General features: G+C 47.6%; 13 non-coding genes across 13 annotated transcripts; all 13 read right to left on the bottom strand.

Annotated features, from left to right (window-relative positions):
* Nucleotides 1-832: 832 nt before the first annotated feature.
* LOC142687403 (U2 spliceosomal RNA) lies at nucleotides 833-1,023 on the bottom strand. The gene has a single exon (XR_012856630.1). It is a non-coding gene; the product is annotated as a U2 spliceosomal RNA (small nuclear RNA).
* Nucleotides 1,024-2,295: 1,272 nt separating this feature from the next.
* Nucleotides 2,296-2,486, bottom strand: LOC142687400 (U2 spliceosomal RNA). The gene has a single exon (XR_012856628.1). It is a non-coding gene; the product is annotated as a U2 spliceosomal RNA (small nuclear RNA).
* Nucleotides 2,487-3,770: 1,284 nt separating this feature from the next.
* LOC142687399 (U2 spliceosomal RNA) lies at nucleotides 3,771-3,961 on the bottom strand. Its single transcript, XR_012856627.1, has one exon. It is a non-coding gene; the product is annotated as a U2 spliceosomal RNA (small nuclear RNA).
* Nucleotides 3,962-5,245: 1,284 nt separating this feature from the next.
* Nucleotides 5,246-5,436, bottom strand: LOC142687398 (U2 spliceosomal RNA). The gene has a single exon (XR_012856626.1). It is a non-coding gene; the product is annotated as a U2 spliceosomal RNA (small nuclear RNA).
* A 1,284-nt stretch (nucleotides 5,437-6,720) lies between these two features.
* Nucleotides 6,721-6,911, bottom strand: LOC142687397 (U2 spliceosomal RNA). The gene has a single exon (XR_012856625.1). It is a non-coding gene; the product is annotated as a U2 spliceosomal RNA (small nuclear RNA).
* Nucleotides 6,912-8,187: 1,276 nt separating this feature from the next.
* LOC142687396 (U2 spliceosomal RNA) lies at nucleotides 8,188-8,378 on the bottom strand. Its single transcript, XR_012856624.1, has one exon. It is a non-coding gene; the product is annotated as a U2 spliceosomal RNA (small nuclear RNA).
* Nucleotides 8,379-9,674: 1,296 nt separating this feature from the next.
* LOC142687395 (U2 spliceosomal RNA) lies at nucleotides 9,675-9,865 on the bottom strand. Its single transcript, XR_012856623.1, has one exon. It is a non-coding gene; the product is annotated as a U2 spliceosomal RNA (small nuclear RNA).
* Nucleotides 9,866-11,155: 1,290 nt separating this feature from the next.
* Nucleotides 11,156-11,346, bottom strand: LOC142687506 (U2 spliceosomal RNA). The gene has a single exon (XR_012856724.1). It is a non-coding gene; the product is annotated as a U2 spliceosomal RNA (small nuclear RNA).
* Nucleotides 11,347-12,641: 1,295 nt separating this feature from the next.
* LOC142687394 (U2 spliceosomal RNA) lies at nucleotides 12,642-12,832 on the bottom strand. Its single transcript, XR_012856622.1, has one exon. It is a non-coding gene; the product is annotated as a U2 spliceosomal RNA (small nuclear RNA).
* A 1,304-nt stretch (nucleotides 12,833-14,136) lies between these two features.
* Nucleotides 14,137-14,327, bottom strand: LOC142687393 (U2 spliceosomal RNA). Its single transcript, XR_012856621.1, has one exon. It is a non-coding gene; the product is annotated as a U2 spliceosomal RNA (small nuclear RNA).
* Nucleotides 14,328-15,611: 1,284 nt separating this feature from the next.
* On the bottom strand, nucleotides 15,612-15,802 carry LOC142687392 (U2 spliceosomal RNA). Its single transcript, XR_012856620.1, has one exon. It is a non-coding gene; the product is annotated as a U2 spliceosomal RNA (small nuclear RNA).
* A 1,290-nt stretch (nucleotides 15,803-17,092) lies between these two features.
* LOC142687390 (U2 spliceosomal RNA) lies at nucleotides 17,093-17,283 on the bottom strand. Its single transcript, XR_012856619.1, has one exon. It is a non-coding gene; the product is annotated as a U2 spliceosomal RNA (small nuclear RNA).
* Nucleotides 17,284-18,591: 1,308 nt separating this feature from the next.
* Nucleotides 18,592-18,782, bottom strand: LOC142687388 (U2 spliceosomal RNA). Its single transcript, XR_012856617.1, has one exon. It is a non-coding gene; the product is annotated as a U2 spliceosomal RNA (small nuclear RNA).
* Nucleotides 18,783-20,030: the final 1,248 nt, after the last annotated feature.

The following is a 20,030-nucleotide window of genomic DNA, read 5'->3' as shown; positions in this document are numbered from 1 at the left end:
ATGACACGTGCAAAGTTCCGTCTGAACTTTATATAAGACGGTGAGGCTCAGTCAGTCACTCAGTGTTGCCTGAGAGGGCAACACTGCAACAGCCGGCCGCCAGGCTGTCTTTTTTTTGCACAGCTAGTTGCCTCCAGGAGGCCACAAGAGGGAGACAAGGGACTGCAAAATGGAAAATAGGCATCCACCAACTTTACAGACAACTTCTCCTTGCTCCTACAACCTCCATCCTTGCACAGTTTGTTATTCTTCTAGGTAACATAGTAACAAATCCAAATTGCTGCTCTCTTTGTAGGCAAGCAAGGCTTTGTTGCAACTGCAATTCTTACTTCTTCTTGAAATGTAGGGACGACAGTACATTCCATCACATCCATCTAGTGTACACAGGTAGGCCCATTGTGGCGGGCAGGCGAGCGGGCGGGCTGCTTTATTGGCTGTTTGCTGTTCCCCTACTCCACTCCACTATTTGACTGTTGTGCTGCATCAATCAATCAATCAATCAATCAATCAATCAATCAATCAATCAATCAATCAGTGGCTGGCTCAGGTGCAGCTCTTTAACTTACCTAAAAGGGAGGGCGGAGAGAAGACAAGGAAGGTGAATGAGGTGTTCCAATGTGAAATGCCGGAAACACAGAAACACAGACGACACACAACAAGAGGTGGCAATCTATTCATTAATTGCATTTAATCAATGAGCTCATTATCACTCATGCATTGTCCAACAGGTGTTGAAATAATGGGATTAAAAGGGGAGATCCCTTCAGAAAGACAGAAACAATAGCAAAGACAAAAAACACTTTTGGAATCTGCTTTTAGTCAACACATAAGGAAAGGGTGCACCGGTCCTGGAAATACTGCAATACCAGGTCAATGCGTGGAGTGGACAGAGCAAGCTCTATTTCCATCTCCCTGTTCTAAAAATCCATTTAATATATGGTCCCCAGATAGGGGACGTATCAGATATTAAACTGATAAGAACAGATACTACACTTGATCTTAGCCAAAAGGCCGAGAAGCGATAACCCGAACGGGCCGCGCGTTGCCCGAGCCTGCCCGATACTGCTGTTCAGCCCTTGCAGCGATTCAGCCTACTTCTAGGCAATTCCATGGGGCCCTGCAGGCTCACACACTCACAGCTACACGGGAGGTGAATAAAGGCCGGAGAGGAAGCCAGACAGGATTTGCTTCTTTTGCTTGCACCACAATGCAGTGCTGAAAGAGGAGGAATCTACATAAAAACGCCTTCCTGGCAACGCCCAAATGCCCTGCTGCCATGCAGATAAACACTGGCAGCGGCAGCAAGTGCATGCCCACAGCCACCCCTTGTTCCTTCACACCTTGTATCAGCTGTAATCCAGTCCAGTCCAGTGCTGCCTGCTGAGCAGCACTGACCAACACTGCCTGGGCCCAGGCTTTTATCTCTGAGGCCCCATTATGATGTCAGAAAGCTGGCTCTGGAATCCTGAGGGCTCCACTATGACACGTGCAAAGTTCCGTCTGAACTTTATATAAGACGGTGAGGCTCAGTCAGTCACTCAGTGTTGCCTGAGAGGGCAACACTGCAACAGCCGGCCGCCAGGCTGACTTTTTTTTGCACAGCTAGTTGCCTCCAGGAGGCCACAAGAGGGAGACAAGAGACTGCAAAATGGAAAATAGGCATCCACCAACTTTACAGACAACTTCTCCTTGCTCCTACAACCTCCATCCTTGCACAGTTTGTTATTCTTCTAGGTAACATAGTAACAAATCCAAATTGCTGCTCTCTTTGTAGGCAAGCAAGGCTTTGTTGCAACTGCAATTCTTACTTCTTCTTGAAATGTAGGGACGACAGTACATTCCATCACATCCATCTAGTGTACACAGGTAGGTCCATTGTGGCGGGCAGGCGAGCGGGCGGGCTGCTTTATTGGCTGTTTGCTGTTCCCCTACTCCACTCCACTATTTGACTGTTGTGCTGCATCAATCAATCAATCAATCAATCAATCAATCAATCAGTGGCTGGCTCAGGTGCAGCTCTTTAACTTACCTAAAAGGGAGGGCGGAGAGAAGACAAGGAAGGTGAATGAGGTGTTCCAATGTGAAATGCCGGAAACACAGAAACACAGACGACACACAACAAGAGGTGGCAATCTATTCATTAATTGCATTTAATCAATGAGCTCATTATCACTCATGCATTGTCCAACAGGTGTTGAAATAATGGGATTAAAAGGGGAGATCCCTTCAGAAAGACAGAAACAATAGCAAAGACAAAAAACACTTTTGGAATCTGCTTTTAGTCAACACATAAGGAAAGGGTGCACCGGTCCTGGAAATACTGCAATACCAGGTCAATGCGTGGAGTGGACAGAGCAAGCTCTATTTCCATCTCCCTGTTCTAAAAATCCATTTAATATATGGTCCCCAGATAGGGGACGTATCAGATATTAAACTGATAAGAACAGATACTACACTTGATCTTAGCCAAAAGGCCGAGAAGCGATAACCCGAACGGGCCGCGCGTTGCCCGAGCCTGCCCGATACTGCTGTTCAGCCCTTGCAGCGATTCAGCCTACTTCTAGGCAATTCCATGGGGCCCTGCAGGCTCACACACTCACAGCTACACGGGAGGTGAATAAAGGCCGGAGAGGAAGCCAGACAGGATTTGCTTCTTTTGCTTGCACCACAATGCAGTGCTGAAAGAGGAGGAATCTACATAAAAACGCCTTCCTGGCAACGCCCAAATGCCCTGCTGCCATGCAGATAAACACTGGCAGCGGCAGCAAGTGCATGCCCACAGCCACCCCTTGTTCCTTCACACCTTGTATCAGCTGTAATCCAGTCCAGTCCAGTGCTGCCTGCTGAGCAGCACTGACCAACACTGCCTGGGCCCAGGCTTTTATCTCTGAGGCCCCATTATGATGTCAGAAAGCTGGCTCTGGAATCCTGAGGGCTCCACTATGACACGTGCAAAGTTCCGTCTGAACTTTATATAAGACGGTGAGGCTCAGTCAGTCACTCAGTGTTGCCTGAGAGGGCAACACTGCAACAGCCGGCCGCCAGGCTGACTTTTTTTTGCACAGCTAGTTGCCTCCAGGAGGCCACAAGAGGGAGACAAGAGACTGCAAAATGGAAAATAGGCATCCACCAACTTTACAGACAACTTCTCCTTGCTCCTACAACCTCCATCCTTGCACAGTTTGTTATTCTTCTAGGTAACATAGTAACAAATCCAAATTGCTGCTCTCTTTGTAGGCAAGCAAGGCTTTGTTGCAACTGCAATTCTTACTTCTTCTTGAAATGTAGGGACGACAGTACATTCCATCACATCCATCTAGTGTACACAGGTAGGTCCATTGTGGCGGGCAGGCGAGCGGGCGGGCTGCTTTATTGGCTGTTTGCTGTTCCCCTACTCCACTCCACTATTTGACTGTTGTGCTGCATCAATCAATCAATCAATCAATCAATCAATCAATCAATCAATCAATCAGTGGCTGGCTCAGGTGCAGCTCTTTAACTTACCTAAAAGGGAGGGCGGAGAGAAGACAAGGAAGGTGAATGAGGTGTTCCAATGTGAAATGCCGGAAACACAGAAACACAGACGACACACAACAAGAGGTGGCAATCTATTCATTAATTGCATTTAATCAATGAGCTCATTATCACTCATGCATTGTCCAACAGGTGTTGAAATAATGGGATTAAAAGGGGAGATCCCTTCAGAAAGACAGAAACAATAGCAAAGACAAAAAACACTTTTGGAATCTGCTTTTAGTCAACACATAAGGAAAGGGTGCACCGGTCCTGGAAATACTGCAATACCAGGTCAATGCGTGGAGTGGACAGAGCAAGCTCTATTTCCATCTCCCTGTTCTAAAAATCCATTTAATATATGGTCCCCAGATAGGGGACGTATCAGATATTAAACTGATAAGAACAGATACTACACTTGATCTTAGCCAAAAGGCCGAGAAGCGATAACCCGAACGGGCCGCGCGTTGCCCGAGCCTGCCCGATACTGCTGTTCAGCCCTTGCAGCGATTCAGCCTACTTCTAGGCAATTCCATGGGGCCCTGCAGGCTCACACACTCACAGCTACACGGGAGGTGAATAAAGGCCGGAGAGGAAGCCAGACAGGATTTGCTTCTTTTGCTTGCACCACAATGCAGTGCTGAAAGAGGAGGAATCTACATAAAAACGCCTTCCTGGCAACGCCCAAATGCCCTGCTGCCATGCAGATAAACACTGGCAGCGGCAGCAAGTGCATGCCCACAGCCACCCCTTGTTCCTTCACACCTTGTATCAGCTGTAATCCAGTCCAGTCCAGTGCTGCCTGCTGAGCAGCACTGACCAACACTGCCTGGGCCCAGGCTTTTATCTCTGAGGCCCCATTATGATGTCAGAAAGCTGGCTCTGGAATCCTGAGGGCTCCACTATGACACGTGCAAAGTTCCGTCTGAACTTTATATAAGACGGTGAGGCTCAGTCAGTCACTCAGTGTTGCCTGAGAGGGCAACACTGCAACAGCCGGCCGCCAGGCTGTCTTTTTTTTGCACAGCTAGTTGCCTCCAGGAGGCCACAAGAGGGAGACAAGGGACTGCAAAATGGAAAATAGGCATCCACCAACTTTACAGACAACTTCTCCTTGCTCCTACAACCTCCATCCTTGCACAGTTTGTTATTCTTCTAGGTAACATAGTAACAAATCCAAATTGCTGCTCTCTTTGTAGGCAAGCAAGGCTTTGTTGCAACTGCAATTCTTACTTCTTCTTGAAATGTAGGGACGACAGTACATTCCATCACATCCATCTAGTGTACACAGGTAGGTCCATTGTGGCGGGCAGGCGAGCGGGCGGGCTGCTTTATTGGCTGTTTGCTGTTCCCCTACTCCACTCCACTATTTGACTGTTGTGCTGCATCAATCAATCAATCAATCAATCAATCAATCAATCAATCAATCAATCAGTGGCTGGCTCAGGTGCAGCTCTTTAACTTACCTAAAAGGGAGGGCGGAGAGAAGACAAGGAAGGTGAATGAGGTGTTCCAATGTGAAATGCCGGAAACACAGAAACACAGACGACACACAACAAGAGGTGGCAATCTATTCATTAATTGCATTTAATCAATGAGCTCATTATCACTCATGCATTGTCCAACAGGTGTTGAAATAATGGGTTTAAAAGGGGAGATCCCTTCAGAAAGACAGAAACAATAGCAAAGACAAAAAACACTTTTGGAATCTGCTTTTAGTCAACACATAAGGAAAGGGTGCACCGGTCCTGGAAATACTGCAATACCAGGTCAATGCGTGGAGTGGACAGAGCAAGCTCTATTTCCATCTCCCTGTTCTAAAAATCCATTTAATATATGGTCCCCAGATAGGGGACGTATCAGATATTAAACTGATAAGAACAGATACTACACTTGATCTTAGCCAAAAGGCCGAGAAGCGATAACCCGAACGGGCCGCGCGTTGCCCGAGCCTGCCCGATACTGCTGTTCAGCCCTTGCAGCGATTCAGCCTACTTCTAGGCAATTCCATGGGGCCCTGCAGGCTCACACACTCACAGCTACACGGGAGGTGAATAAAGGCCGGAGAGGAAGCCAGACAGGATTTGCTTCTTTTGCTTGCACCACAATGCAGTGCTGAAAGAGGAGGAATCTACATAAAAACGCCTTCCTGGCAACGCCCAAATGCCCTGCTGCCATGCAGATAAACACTGGCAGCGGCAGCAAGTGCATGCCCACAGCCACCCCTTGTTCCTTCACACCTTGTATCAGCTGTAATCCAGTCCAGTCCAGTGCTGCCTGCTGAGCAGCACTGACCAACACTGCCTGGGCCCAGGCTTTTATCTCTGAGGCCCCATTATGATGTCAGAAAGCTGGCTCTGGAATCCTGAGGGCTCCACTATGACACGTGCAAAGTTCCGTCTGAACTTTATATAAGACGGTGAGGCTCAGTCAGTCACTCAGTGTTGCCTGAGAGGGCAACACTGCAACAGCCGGCCGCCAGGCTGTCTTTTTTTTGCACAGCTAGTTGCCTCCAGGAGGCCACAAGAGGGAGACAAGGGACTGCAAAATGGAAAATAGGCATCCACCAACTTTACAGACAACTTCTCCTTGCTCCTACAACCTCCATCCTTGCACAGTTTGTTATTCTTCTAGGTAACATAGTAACAAATCCAAATTGCTGCTCTCTTTGTAGGCAAGCAAGGCTTTGTTGCAACTGCAATTCTTACTTCTTCTTGAAATGTAGGGACGACAGTACATTCCATCACATCCATCTAGTGTACACAGGTAGGTCCATTGTGGCGGGCAGGCGAGCGGGCGGGCTGCTTTATTGGCTGTTTGCTGTTCCCCTACTCCACTCCACTATTTGACTGTTGTGCTGCATCAATCAATCAATCAATCAATCAATCAATCAATCAATCAATCAATCAGTGGCTGGCTCAGGTGCAGCTCTTTAACTTACCTAAAAGGGAGGGCGGAGAGAAGACAAGGAAGGTGAATGAGGTGTTCCAATGTGAAATGCCGGAAACACAGAAACACAGACGACACACAACAAGAGGTGGCAATCTATTCATTAATTGCATTTAATCAATGAGCTCATTATCACTCATGCATTGTCCAACAGGTGTTGAAATAATGGGATTAAAAGGGGAGATCCCTTCAGAAAGACAGAAACAATAGCAAAGACAAAAAACACTTTTGGAATCTGCTTTTAGTCAACACATAAGGAAAGGGTGCACCGGTCCTGGAAATACTGCAATACCAGGTCAATGCGTGGAGTGGACAGAGCAAGCTCTATTTCCATCTCCCTGTTCTAAAAATCCATTTAATATATGGTCCCCAGATAGGGGACGTATCAGATATTAAACTGATAAGAACAGATACTACACTTGATCTTAGCCAAAAGGCCGAGAAGCGATAACCCGAACGGGCCGCGCGTTGCCCGAGCCTGCCCGATACTGCTGTTCAGCCCTTGCAGCGATTCAGCCTACTTCTAGGCAATTCCATGGGGCCCTGCAGGCTCACACACTCACAGCTACACGGGAGGTGAATAAAGGCCGGAGAGGAAGCCAGACAGGATTTGCTTCTTTTGCTTGCACCACAATGCAGTGCTGAAAGAGGAGGAATCTACATAAAAACGCCTTCCTGGCAACGCCCAAATGCCCTGCTGCCATGCAGATAAACACTGGCAGCGGCAGCAAGTGCATGCCCACAGCCACCCCTTGTTCCTTCACACCTTGTATCAGCTGTAATCCAGTCCAGTCCAGTGCTGCCTGCTGAGCAGCACTGACCAACACTGCCTGGGCCCAGGCTTTTATCTCTGAGGCCCCATTATGATGTCAGAAAGCTGGCTCTGGAATCCTGAGGGCTCCACTATGACACGTGCAAAGTTCCGTCTGAACTTTATATAAGACGGTGAGGCTCAGTCAGTCACTCAGTGTTGCCTGAGAGGGCAACACTGCAACAGCCGGCCGCCAGGCTGTCTTTTTTTTGCACAGCTAGTTGCCTCCAGGAGGCCACAAGAGGGAGACAAGGGACTGCAAAATGGAAAATAGGCATCCACCAACTTTACAGACAACTTCTCCTTGCTCCTACAACCTCCATCCTTGCACAGTTTGTTATTCTTCTAGGTAACATAGTAACAAATCCAAATTGCTGCTCTCTTTGTAGGCAAGCAAGGCTTTGTTGCAACTGCAATTCTTACTTCTTCTTGAAATGTAGGGACGACAGTACATTCCATCACATCCATCTAGTGTACACAGGTAGGTCCATTGTGGCGGGCAGGCGAGCGGGCGGGCTGCTTTATTGGCTGTTTGCTGTTCCCCTACTCAACTCCACTATTTGACTGTTGTGCTGCATCAATCAATCAATCAATCAATCAATCAATCAATCAATCAGTGGCTGGCTCAGGTGCAGCTCTTTAACTTACCTAAAAGGGAGGGCGGAGAGAAGACAAGGAAGGTGAATGAGGTGTTCCAATGTGAAATGCCGGAAACACAGAAACACAGACGACACACAACAAGAGGTGGCAATCTATTCATTAATTGCATTTAATCAATGAGCTCATTATCACTCATGCATTGTCCAACAGGTGTTGAAATAATGGGATTAAAAGGGGAGATCCCTTCAGAAAGACAGAAACAATAGCAAAGACAAAAAACACTTTTGGAATCTGCTTTTAGTCAACACATAAGGAAAGGGTGCACCGGTCCTGGAAATACTGCAATACCAGGTCAATGCGTGGAGTGGACAGAGCAAGCTCTATTTCCATCTCCCTGTTCTAAAAATCCATTTAATATATGGTCCCCAGATAGGGGACGTATCAGATATTAAACTGATAAGAACAGATACTACACTTGATCTTAGCCAAAAGGCCGAGAAGCGATAACCCGAACGGGCCGCGCGTTGCCCGAGCCTGCCCGATACTGCTGTTCAGCCCTTGCAGCGATTCAGCCTACTTCTAGGCAATTCCATGGGGCCCTGCAGGCTCACACACTCACAGCTACACGGGAGGTGAATAAAGGCCGGAGAGGAAGCCAGACAGGATTTGCTTCTTTTGCTTGCACCACAATGCAGTGCTGAAAGAGGAGGAATCTACATAAAAACGCCTTCCTGGCAACGCCCAAATGCCCTGCTGCCATGCAGATAAACACTGGCAGCGGCAGCAAGTGCATGCCCACAGCCACCCCTTGTTCCTTCACACCTTGTATCAGCTGTAATCCAGTCCAGTCCAGTGCTGCCTGCTGAGCAGCACTGACCAACACTGCCTGGGCCCAGGCTTTTATCTCTGAGGCCCCATTATGATGTCAGAAAGCTGGCTCTGGAATCCTAAGGGCTCCACTATGACACGTGCAAAGTTCCGTCTGAACTTTATATAAGACGGTGAGGCTCAGTCAGTCACTCAGTGTTGCCTGAGAGGGCAACACTGCAACAGCCGGCCGCCAGGCTGTCTTTTTTTTGCACAGCTAGTTGCCTCCAGGAGGCCACAAGAGGGAGACAAGGGACTGCAAAATGGAAAATAGGCATCCACCAACTTTACAGACAACTTCTCCTTGCTTCTACAACCTCCATCCTTGCACAGTTTGTTATTCTTCTAGGTAACATAGTAACAAATCCAAATTGCTGCTCTCTTTGTAGGCAAGCAAGGCTTTGTTGCAACTGCAATTCTTACTTCTTCTTGAAATGTAGGGACAACAGTACATTCCATCACATCCATCTAGTGTACACAGGTAGGTCCATTGTGGCGGGCAGGCGAGCGGGCGGGCTGCTTTATTGGCTGTTTGCTGTTCCCCTACTCCACTCCACTATTTGACTGTTGTGCTGCATCAATCAATCAATCAATCAATCAATCAATCAATCAATCAATCAATCAATCAATCAATCAGTGGCTGGCTCAGGTGCAGCTCTTTAACTTACCTAAAAGGGAGGGCGGAGAGAAGACAAGGAAGGTGAATGAGGTGTTCCAATGTGAAATGCCGGAAACACAGAAACACAGACGACACACAACAAGAGGTGGCAATCTATTCATTAATTGCATTTAATCAATGAGCTCATTATCACTCATGCATTGTCCAACAGGTGTTGAAATAATGGGATTAAAAGGGGAGATCCCTTCAGAAAGACAGAAACAATAGCAAAGACAAAAAACACTTTTGGAATCTGCTTTTAGTCAACACATAAGGAAAGGGTGCACCGGTCCTGGAAATACTGCAATACCAGGTCAATGCGTGGAGTGGACAGAGCAAGCTCTATTTCCATCTCCCTGTTCTAAAAATCCATTTAATATATGGTCCCCAGATAGGGGACGTATCAGATATTAAACTGATAAGAACAGATACTACACTTGATCTTAGCCAAAAGGCCGAGAAGCGATAACCCGAACGGGCCGCGCGTTGCCCGAGCCTGCCGTTCAGCCCTTGCAGCGATTCAGCCTACTTCTAGGCAATTCCATGGGGCCCTGCAGGCTCACACACTCACAGCTACACGGGAGGTGAATAAAGGCCGGAGAGGAAGCCAGACAGGATTTGCTTCTTTTGCTTGCACCACAATGCAGTGCTGAAAGAGGAGGAATCTACATAAAAACGCCTTCCTGGCAACGCCCAAATGCCCTGCTGCCATGCAGATAAACACTGGCAGCGGCAGCAAGTGCATGCCCACAGCCACCCCTTGTTCCTTCACACCTTGTATCAGCTGTAATCCAGTCCAGTCCAGTGCTGCCTGCTGAGCAGCACTGACCAACACTGCCTGGGCCCAGGCTTTTATCTCTGAGGCCCCATTATGATGTCAGAAAGCTGGCTCTGGAATCCTGAGGGCTCCACTATGACACGTGCAAAGTTCCGTCTGAACTTTATATAAGACGGTGAGGCTCAGTCAGTCACTCAGTGTTGCCTGAGAGGGCAACACTGCAACAGCCGGCCGCCAGGCTGTCTTTTTTTTGCACAGCTAGTTGCCTCCAGGAGGCCACAAGAGGGAGACAAGGGACTGCAAAATGGAAAATAGGCATCCACCAACTTTACAGACAACTTCTCCTTGCTCCTACAACCTCCACCCTTGCACAGTTTGTTATTCTTCTAGGTAACATAGTAACAAATCCAAATTGCTGCTCTCTTTGTAGGCAAGCAAGGCTTTGTTGCAACTGCAATTCTTACTTCTTCTTGAAATGTAGGGACGACAGTACATTCCATCACATCCATCTAGTGTACACAGGTAGGTCCATTGTGGCGGGCAGGCGAGCGGGCGGGCTGCTTTATTGGCTGTTTGCTGTTCCCCTACTCCACTCCACTATTTGACTGTTGTGCTGCATCAATCAATCAATCAATCAATCAATCAATCAATCAATCAATCAATCAATCAATCAATCAATCAGTGGCTGGCTCAGGTGCAGCTCTTTAACTTACCTAAAAGGGAGGGCGGAGAGAAGACAAGGAAGGTGAATGAGGTGTTCCAATGTGAAATGCCGGAAAAACAGAAACACAGACGACACACAACAAGAGGTGGCAATCTATTCATTAATTGCATTTAATCAATGAGCTCATTATCACTCATGCATTGTCCAACAGGTGTTGAAATAATGGGATTAAAAGGGGAGATCCCTTCAGAAAGACAGAAACAATAGCAAAGACAAAAAACACTTTTGGAATCTGCTTTTAGTCAACACATAAGGAAAGGGTGCAACGGTCCTGGAAATACTGCAATACCAGGTCAATGCGTGGAGTGGACAGAGCAAGCTCTATTTCCATCTCCCTGTTCTAAAAATCCATTTAATATATGGTCCCCAGATAGGGGACGTATCAGATATTAAACTGATAAGAACAGATACTACACTTGATCTTAGCCAAAAGGCCGAGAAGCGATAACCCGAACGGGCCGCGCGTTGCCCGAGCCTGCCCGATACTGCTGTTCAGCCCTTGCAGCGATTCAGCCTACTTCTAGGCAATTCCATGGGGCCCTGCAGGCTCACACACTCACAGCTACACGGGAGGTGAATAAAGGCCGGAGAGGAAGCCAGACAGGATTTGCTTCTTTTGCTTGCACCACAATGCAGTGCTGAAAGAGGAGGAATCTACATAAAAACGCCTTCCTGGCAACGCCCAAATGCCCTGCTGCCATGCAGATAAACACTGGCAGCGGCAGCAAGTGCATGCCCACAGCCACCCCTTGTTCCTTCACACCTTGTATCAGCTGTAATCCAGTCCAGTGCTGCCTGCTGAGCAGCACTGACCAACACTGCCTGGGCCCAGGCTTTTATCTCTGAGGCCCCATTATGATGTCAGAAAGCTGGCTCTGGAATCCTGAGGGCTCCACTATGACACGTGCAAAGTTCCGTCTGAACTTTATATAAGACGGTGAGGCTCAGTCAGTCACTCAGTGTTGCCTGAGAGGGCAACACTGCAACAGCCGGCCGCCAGGCTGTCTTTTTTTTGCACAGCTAGTTGCCTCCAGGAGGCCACAAGAGGGAGACAAGGGACTGCAAAATGGAAAATAGGCATCCACCAACTTTACAGACAACTTCTCCTTGCTCCTACAACCTCCATCCTTGCACAGTTTGTTATTCTTCTAGGTAACATAGTAACAAATCCAAATTGCTGCTCTCTTTGTAGGCAAGCAAGGCTTTGTTGCAACTGCAATTCTTACTTCTTCTTGAAATGTAGGGACGACAGTACATTCCATCACATCCATCTAGTGTACACAGGTAGGTCCATTGTGGCGGGCAGGCGAGCGGGCGGGCTGCTTTATTGGCTGTTTGCTGTTCCCCTACTCCACTCCACTATTTGACTGTTGTGCTGCATCAATCAATCAATCAATCAATCAATCAATCAATCAATCAATCAATCAATCAATCAATCAATCAGTGGCTGGCTCAGGTGCAGCTCTTTAACTTACCTAAAAGGGAGGGCGGAGAGAAGACAAGGAAGGTGAATGAGGTGTTCCAATGTGAAATGCCGGAAACACAGAAACACAGACGACACACAACAAGAGGTGGCAATCTATTCATTAATTGCATTTAATCAATGAGCTCATTATCACTCATGCATTGTCCAACAGGTGTTGAAATAATGGGATTAAAAGGGGAGATCCCTTCAGAAAGACAGAAACAATAGCAAAGACAAAAAACACTTTTGGAATCTGCTTTTAGTCAACACATAAGGAAAGGGTGCACCGGTCCTGGAAATACTGCAATACCAGGTCAATGCGTGGAGTGGACAGAGCAAGCTCTATTTCCATCTCCCTGTTCTAAAAATCCATTTAATATATGGTCCCCAGATAGGGGACGTATCAGATATTAAACTGATAAGAACAGATACTACACTTGATCTTAGCCAAAAGGCCGAGAAGCGATAACCCGAACGGGCCGCGCGTTGCCCGAGCCTGCCCGATACTGCTGTTCAGCCCTTGCAGCGATTCAGCCTACTTCTAGGCAATTCCATGGGGCCCTGCAGGCTCACACACTCACAGCTACACGGGAGGTGAATAAAGGCCGGAGAGGAAGCCAGACAGGATTTGCTTCTTTTGCTTGCACCACAATGCAGTGCTGAAAGAGGAGGAATCTACATAAAAACGCCTTCCTGGCAACGCCCAAATGCCCTGCTGCCATGCAGATAAACACTGGCAGCGGCAGCAAGTGCATGCCCACAGCCACCCCTTGTTCCTTCACACCTTGTATCAGCTGTAATCCAGTCCAGTCCAGTGCTGCCTGCTGAGCAGCACTGACCAACACTGCCTGGGCCCAGGCTTTTATCTCTGAGGCCCCATTATGATGTCAGAAAGCTGGCTCTGGAATCCTGAGGGCTCCACTATGACACGTGCAAAGTTCCGTCTGAACTTTATATAAGACGGTGAGGCTCAGTCAGTCACTCAGTGTTGCCTGAGAGGGCAACACTGCAACAGCCGGCCGCCAGGCTGTCTTTTTTTTGCACAGCTAGTTGCCTCCAGGAGGCCACAAGAGGGAGACAAGGGACTGCAAAATGGAAAATAGGCATCCACCAACTTTACAGACAACTTCTCCTTGCTCCTACAACCTCCATCCTTGCACAGTTTGTTATTCTTCTAGGTAACATAGTAACAAATCCAAATTGCTGCTCTCTTTGTAGGCAAGCAAGGCTTTGTTGCAACTGCAATTCTTACTTCTTCTTGAAATGTAGGGACGACAGTACATTCCATCACATCCATCTAGTGTACACAGGTAGGTCCATTGTGGCGGGCAGGCGAGCGGGCGGGCTGCTTTATTGGCTGTTTGCTGTTCCCCTACTCAACTCCACTATTTGACTGTTGTGCTGCATCAATCAATCAATCAATCAATCAATCAATCAATCAATCAATCAATCAATCAATCAATCAATCAATCAGTGGCTGGCTCAGGTGCAGCTCTTTAACTTACCTAAAAGGGAGGGCGGAGAGAAGACAAGGAAGGTGAATGAGGTGTTCCAATGTGAAATGCCGGAAACACAGAAACACAGACGACACACAACAAGAGGTGGCAATCTATTCATTAATTGCATTTAATCAATGAGCTCATTATCACTCATGCATTGTCCAACAGGTGTTGAAATAATGGGATTAAAAGGGGAGATCCCTTCAGAAAGACAGAAACAATAGCAAAGACAAAAAACACTTTTGGAATCTGCTTTTAGTCAACACATAAGGAAAGGGTGCACCGGTCCTGGAAATACTGCAATACCAGGTCAATGCGTGGAGTGGACAGAGCAAGCTCTATTTCCATCTCCCTGTTCTAAAAATCCATTTAATATATGGTCCCCAGATAGGGGACGTATCAGATATTAAACTGATAAGAACAGATACTACACTTGATCTTAGCCAAAAGGCCGAGAAGCGATAACCCGAACGGGCCGCGCGTTGCCCGAGCCTGCCCGATACTGCTGTTCAGCCCTTGCAGCGATTCAGCCTACTTCTAGGCAATTCCATGGGGCCCTGCAGGCTCACACACTCACAGCTACACGGGAGGTGAATAAAGGCCGGAGAGGAAGCCAGACAGGATTTGCTTCTTTTGCTTGCACCACAATGCAGTGCTGAAAGAGGAGGAATCGACATAAAAACGCCTTCCTGGCAACGCCCAAATGCCCTGCTGCCATGCAGATAAACACTGGCAGCGGCAGCAAGTGCATGCCCACAGCCACCCCTTGTTCCTTCACACCTTGTATCAGCTGTAATCCAGTCCAGTCCAGTGCTGCCTGCTGAGCAGCACTGACCAACACTGCCTGGGCCCAGGCTTTTATCTCTGAGGCCCCATTATGATGTCAGAAAGCTGGCTCTGGAATCCTGAGGGCTCCACTATGACACGTGCAAAGTTCCGTCTGAACTTTATATAAGACGGTGAGGCTCAGTCAGTCACTCAGTGTTGCCTGAGAGGGCAACACTGCAACAGCCGGCCGCCAGGCTGTCTTTTTTTTGCACAGCTAGTTGCCTCCAGGAGGCCACAAGAGGGAGACAAGGGACTGCAAAATGGAAAATAGGCATCCACCAACTTTACAGACAACTTCTCCTTGCTTCTACAACCTCCATCCTTGCACAGTTTGTTATTCTTCTAGGTAACATAGTAACAAATCCAAATTGCTGCTCTCTTTGTAGGCAAGCAAGGCTTTGTTGCAACTGCAATTCTTACTTCTTCTTGAAATGTAGGGACAACAGTACATTCCATCACATCCATCTAGTGTACACAGGTAGGTCCATTGTGGCGGGCAGGCGAGCGGGCGGGCTGCTTTATTGGCTGTTTGCTGTTCCCCTACTCCACTCCACTATTTGACTGTTGTGCTGCATCAATCAATCAATCAATCAATCAATCAATCAATCAATCAATCAATCAGTGGCTGGCTCAGGTGCAGCTCTTTAACTTACCTAAAAGGGAGGGCGGAGAGAAGACAAGGAAGGTGAATGAGGTGTTCCAATGTGAAATGCCGGAAACACAGAAACACAGACGACACACAACAAGAGGTGGCAATCTATTCATTAATTGCATTTAATCAATGAGCTCATTATCACTCATGCATTGTCCAACAGGTGTTGAAATAATGGGATTAAAAGGGGAGATCCCTTCAGAAAGACAGAAACAATAGCAAAGACAAAAAACACTTTTGGAATCTGCTTTTAGTCAACACATAAGGAAAGGGTGCACCGGTCCTGGAAATACTGCAATACCAGGTCAATGCGTGGAGTGGACAGAGCAAGCTCTATTTCCATCTCCCTGTTCTAAAAATCCATTTAATATATGGTCCCCAGATAGGGGACGTATCAGATATTAAACTGATAAGAACAGATACTACACTTGATCTTAGCCAAAAGGCCGAGAAGCGATAACCCGAACGGGCCGCGCGTTGCCCGAGCCTGCCGTTCAGCCCTTGCAGCGATTCAGCCTACTTCTAGGCAATTCCATGGGGCCCTGCAGGCTCACACACTCACAGCTACACGGGAGGTGAATAAAGGCCGGAGAGGAAGCCAGACAGGATTTGCTTCTTTTGCTTGCACCACAATGCAGTGCTGAAAGAGGAGGAATCTACATAAAAACGCCTTCCTGGCAACGCCCAAATGCCCTGCTGCCATGCAGATAAACACTGGCAGCGGCAGCAAGTGCATGCCCACAGCCACCCCTTGTTCCTTCACACCTTGTATCAGCTGTAATCCAGTCCAGTCCAGTGCTGCCTGCTGAGCAGCACTGACCAACACTGCCTGGGCCCAGGCTTTTATCTCTGAGGCCCCATTATGATGTCAGAAAGCTGGCTCTGGAATCCTGAGGGCTCCACTATGACACGTGCAAAGTTCCGTCTGAACTTTATATAAGACGGTGAGGCTCAGTCAGTCACTCAGTGTTGCCTGAGAGGGCAACACTGCAACAGCCGGCCGCCAGGCTGTCTTTTTTTTGCACAGCTAGTTGCCTCCAGGAGGCCACAAGAGGGAGACAAGGGACTGCAAAATGGAAAATAGGCATCCACCAACTTTACAGACAACTTCTCCTTGCTCCTACAACCTCCATCCTTGCACAGTTTGTTATTCTTCTAGGTAACATAGTAACAAATCCAAATTGCTGCTCTCTTTGTAGGCAAGCAAGACTTTGTTGCAACTGCAATTCTTACTTCTTCTTGAAATGTAGGGACGACAGTACATTCCATCACATCCATCTAGTGTACACAGGTAGGTCCATTGTGGCGGGCAGGCGAGCGGGCGGGCTGCTTTATTGGCTGTTTGCTGTTCCCCTACTCCACTCCACTATTTGACTGTTGTGCTGCATCAATCAATCAATCAATCAATCAATCAATCAATCAATCAATCAATCAATCAATCAATCAATCAGTGGCTGGCTCAGGTGCAGCTCTTTAACTTACCTAAAAGGGAGGGCGGAGAGAAGACAAGGAAGGTGAATGAGGTGTTCCAATGTGAAATGCCGGAAACACAGAAACACAGACGACACACAACAAGAGGTGGCAATCTATTCATTAATTGCATTTAATCAATGAGCTCATTATCACTCATGCATTGTCCAACAGGTGTTGAAATAATGGGATTAAAAGGGGAGATCCCTTCAGAAAGACAGAAACAATAGCAAAGACAAAAAACACTTTTGGAATCTGCTTTTAGTCAACACATAAGGAAAGGGTGCACCGGTCCTGGAAATACTGCAATACCAGGTCAATGCGTGGAGTGGACAGAGCAAGCTCTATTTCCATCTCCCTGTTCTAAAAATCCATTTAATATATGGTCCCCAGATAGGGGACGTATCAGATATTAAACTGATAAGAACAGATACTACACTTGATCTTAGCCAAAAGGCCGAGAAGCGATAACCCGAACGGGCCGCGCGTTGCCCGAGCCTGCCCGATACTGCTGTTCAGCCCTTGCAGCGATTCAGCCTACTTCTAGGCAATTCCATGGGGCCCTGCAGGCTCACACACTCACAGCTACACGGGAGGTGAATAAAGGCCGGAGAGGAAGCCAGACAGGATTTGCTTCTTTTGCTTGCACCACAATGCAGTGCTGAAAGAGGAGGAATCTACATAAAAACGCCTTCCTGGCAACGCCCAAATGCCCTGCTGCCATGCAGATAAACACTGGCAGCGGCAGCAAGTGCATGCCCACAGCCACCCCTTGTTCCTTCACACCTTGTATCAGCTGTAATCCAGTCCAGTCCAGTGCTGCCTGCTGAGCAGCACTGACCAACACTGCCTGGGCCCAGGCTTTTATCTCTGAGGCCCCATTATGATGTCAGAAAGCTGGCTCTGGAATCCTGAGGGCTCCACTATGACACGTGCAAAGTTCCGTCTGAACTTTATATAAGACGGTGAGGCTCAGTCAGTCACTCAGTGTTGCCTGAGAGGGCAACACTGCAACAGCCGGCCGCCAGGCTGTCTTTTTTTTGCACAGCTAGTTGCCTCCAGGAGGCCACAAGAGGGAGACAAGGGACTGCAAAATGGAAAATAGGCATCCACCAACTTTACAGACAACTTCTCCTTGCTCCTACAACCTCCATCCTTGCACAGTTTGTTATTCTTCTAGGTAACATAGTAACAAATCCAAATTGCTGCTCTCTTTGTAGGCAAGCAAGGCTTTGTTGCAACTGCAATTCTTACTTCTTCTTGAAATGTAGGGACGACAGTACATTCCATCACATCCATCTAGTGTACACAGGTAGGTCCATTGTGGCGGGCAGGCGAGCGGGCGGGCTGCTTTATTGGCTGTTTGCTGTTCCCCTACTCCACTCCACTATTTGACTGTTGTGCTGCATCAATCAATCAATCAATCAATCAATCAATCAATCAATCAATCAATCAATCAATCAATCAATCAATCAATCAGTGGCTGGCTCAGGTGCAGCTCTTTAACTTACCTAAAAGGGAGGGCGGAGAGAAGACAAGGAAGGTGAATGAGGTGTTCCAATGTGAAATGCCGGAAACACAGAAACACAGACGACACACAACAAGAGGTGGCAATCTATTCATTAATTGCATTTAATCAATGAGCTCATTATCACTCATGCATTGTCCAACAGGTGTTGAAATAATGGGATTAAAAGGGGAGATCCCTTCAGAAAGACAGAAACAATAGCAAAGACAAAAAACACTTTTGGAATCTGCTTTTAGTCAACACATAAGGAAAGGGTGCACCGGTCCTGGAAATACTGCAATACCAGGTCAATGCGTGGAGTGGACAGAGCAAGCTCTATTTCCATCTCCCTGTTCTAAAAATCCATTTAATATATGGTCCCCAGATAGGGGACGTATCAGATATTAAACTGATAAGAACAGATACTACACTTGATCTTAGCCAAAAGGCCGAGAAGCGATAACCCGAACGGGCCGCGCGTTGCCCGAGCCTGCCCGATACTGCTGTTCAGCCCTTGCAGCGATTCAGCCTACTTCTAGGCAATTCCATGGGGCCCTGCAGGCTCACACACTCACAGCTACACGGGAGGTGAATAAAGGCCGGAGAGGAAGCCAGACAGGATTTGCTTCTTTTGCTTGCACCACAATGCAGTGCTGAAAGAGGAGGAATCGACATAAAAACGCCTTCCTGGCAACGCCCAAATGCCCTGCTGCCATGCAGATAAACACTGGCAGCGGCAGCAAGTGCATGCCCACAGCCACCCCTTGTTCCTTCACACCTTGTATCAGCTGTAATCCAGTCCAGTCCAGTGCTGCCTGCTGAGCAGCACTGACCAACACTGCCTGGGCCCAGGCTTTTATCTCTGAGGCCCCATTATGATGTCAGAAAGCTGGCTCTGGAATCCTGAGGGCTCCACTATGACACGTGCAAAGTTCCGTCTGAACTTTATATAAGACGGTGAGGCTCAGTCAGTCACTCAGTGTTGCCTGAGAGGGCAACACTGCAACAGCCGGCCGCCAGGCTGTCTTTTTTTTGCACAGCTAGTTGCCTCCAGGAGGCCACAAGAGGGAGACAAGGGACTGCAAAATGGAAAATAGGCATCCACCAACTTTACAGACAACTTCTCCTTGCTCCTACAACCTCCATCCTTGCACAGTTTGTTATTCTTCTAGGTAACATAGTAACAAATCCAAATTGCTGCTCTCTTTGTAGGCAAGCAAGGCTTTGTTGCAACTGCAATTCTTACTTCTTCTTGAAATGTAGGGACGACAGTACATTCCATCACATCCATCTAGTGTACACAGGTAGGTCCATTGTGGCGGGCAGGCGAGCGGGCGGGCTGCTTTATTGGCTGTTTGCTGTTCCCCTACTCCACTCCACTATTTGACTGTTGTGCTGCATCAATCAATCAATCAATCAATCAATCAATCAATCAATCAATCAATCAATCAATCAATCAATCAGTGGCTGGCTCAGGTGCAGCTCTTTAACTTACCTAAAAGGGAGGGCGGAGAGAAGACAAGGAAGGTGAATGAGGTGTTCCAATGTGAAATGCCGGAAACACAGAAACACAGACGACACACAACAAGAGGTGTCAATCTATTCATTAATTGCATTTAATCAATGAGCTCATTATCACTCATGCATTGTCCAACAGGTGTTGAAATAATGGGATTAAAAGGGGAGATCCCTTCAGAAAGACAGAAACA

Source organism: Rhinoderma darwinii, assembly GCF_050947455.1.
Source record: "Rhinoderma darwinii isolate aRhiDar2 chromosome 5 unlocalized genomic scaffold, aRhiDar2.hap1 SUPER_5_unloc_23, whole genome shotgun sequence".
Classification (NCBI taxonomy): domain Eukaryota; kingdom Metazoa; phylum Chordata; class Amphibia; order Anura; family Rhinodermatidae; genus Rhinoderma; species Rhinoderma darwinii.
Note: the sequence above shows the minus strand (reverse complement) of the source record. Positions and strands in the feature narration are given on the sequence as shown.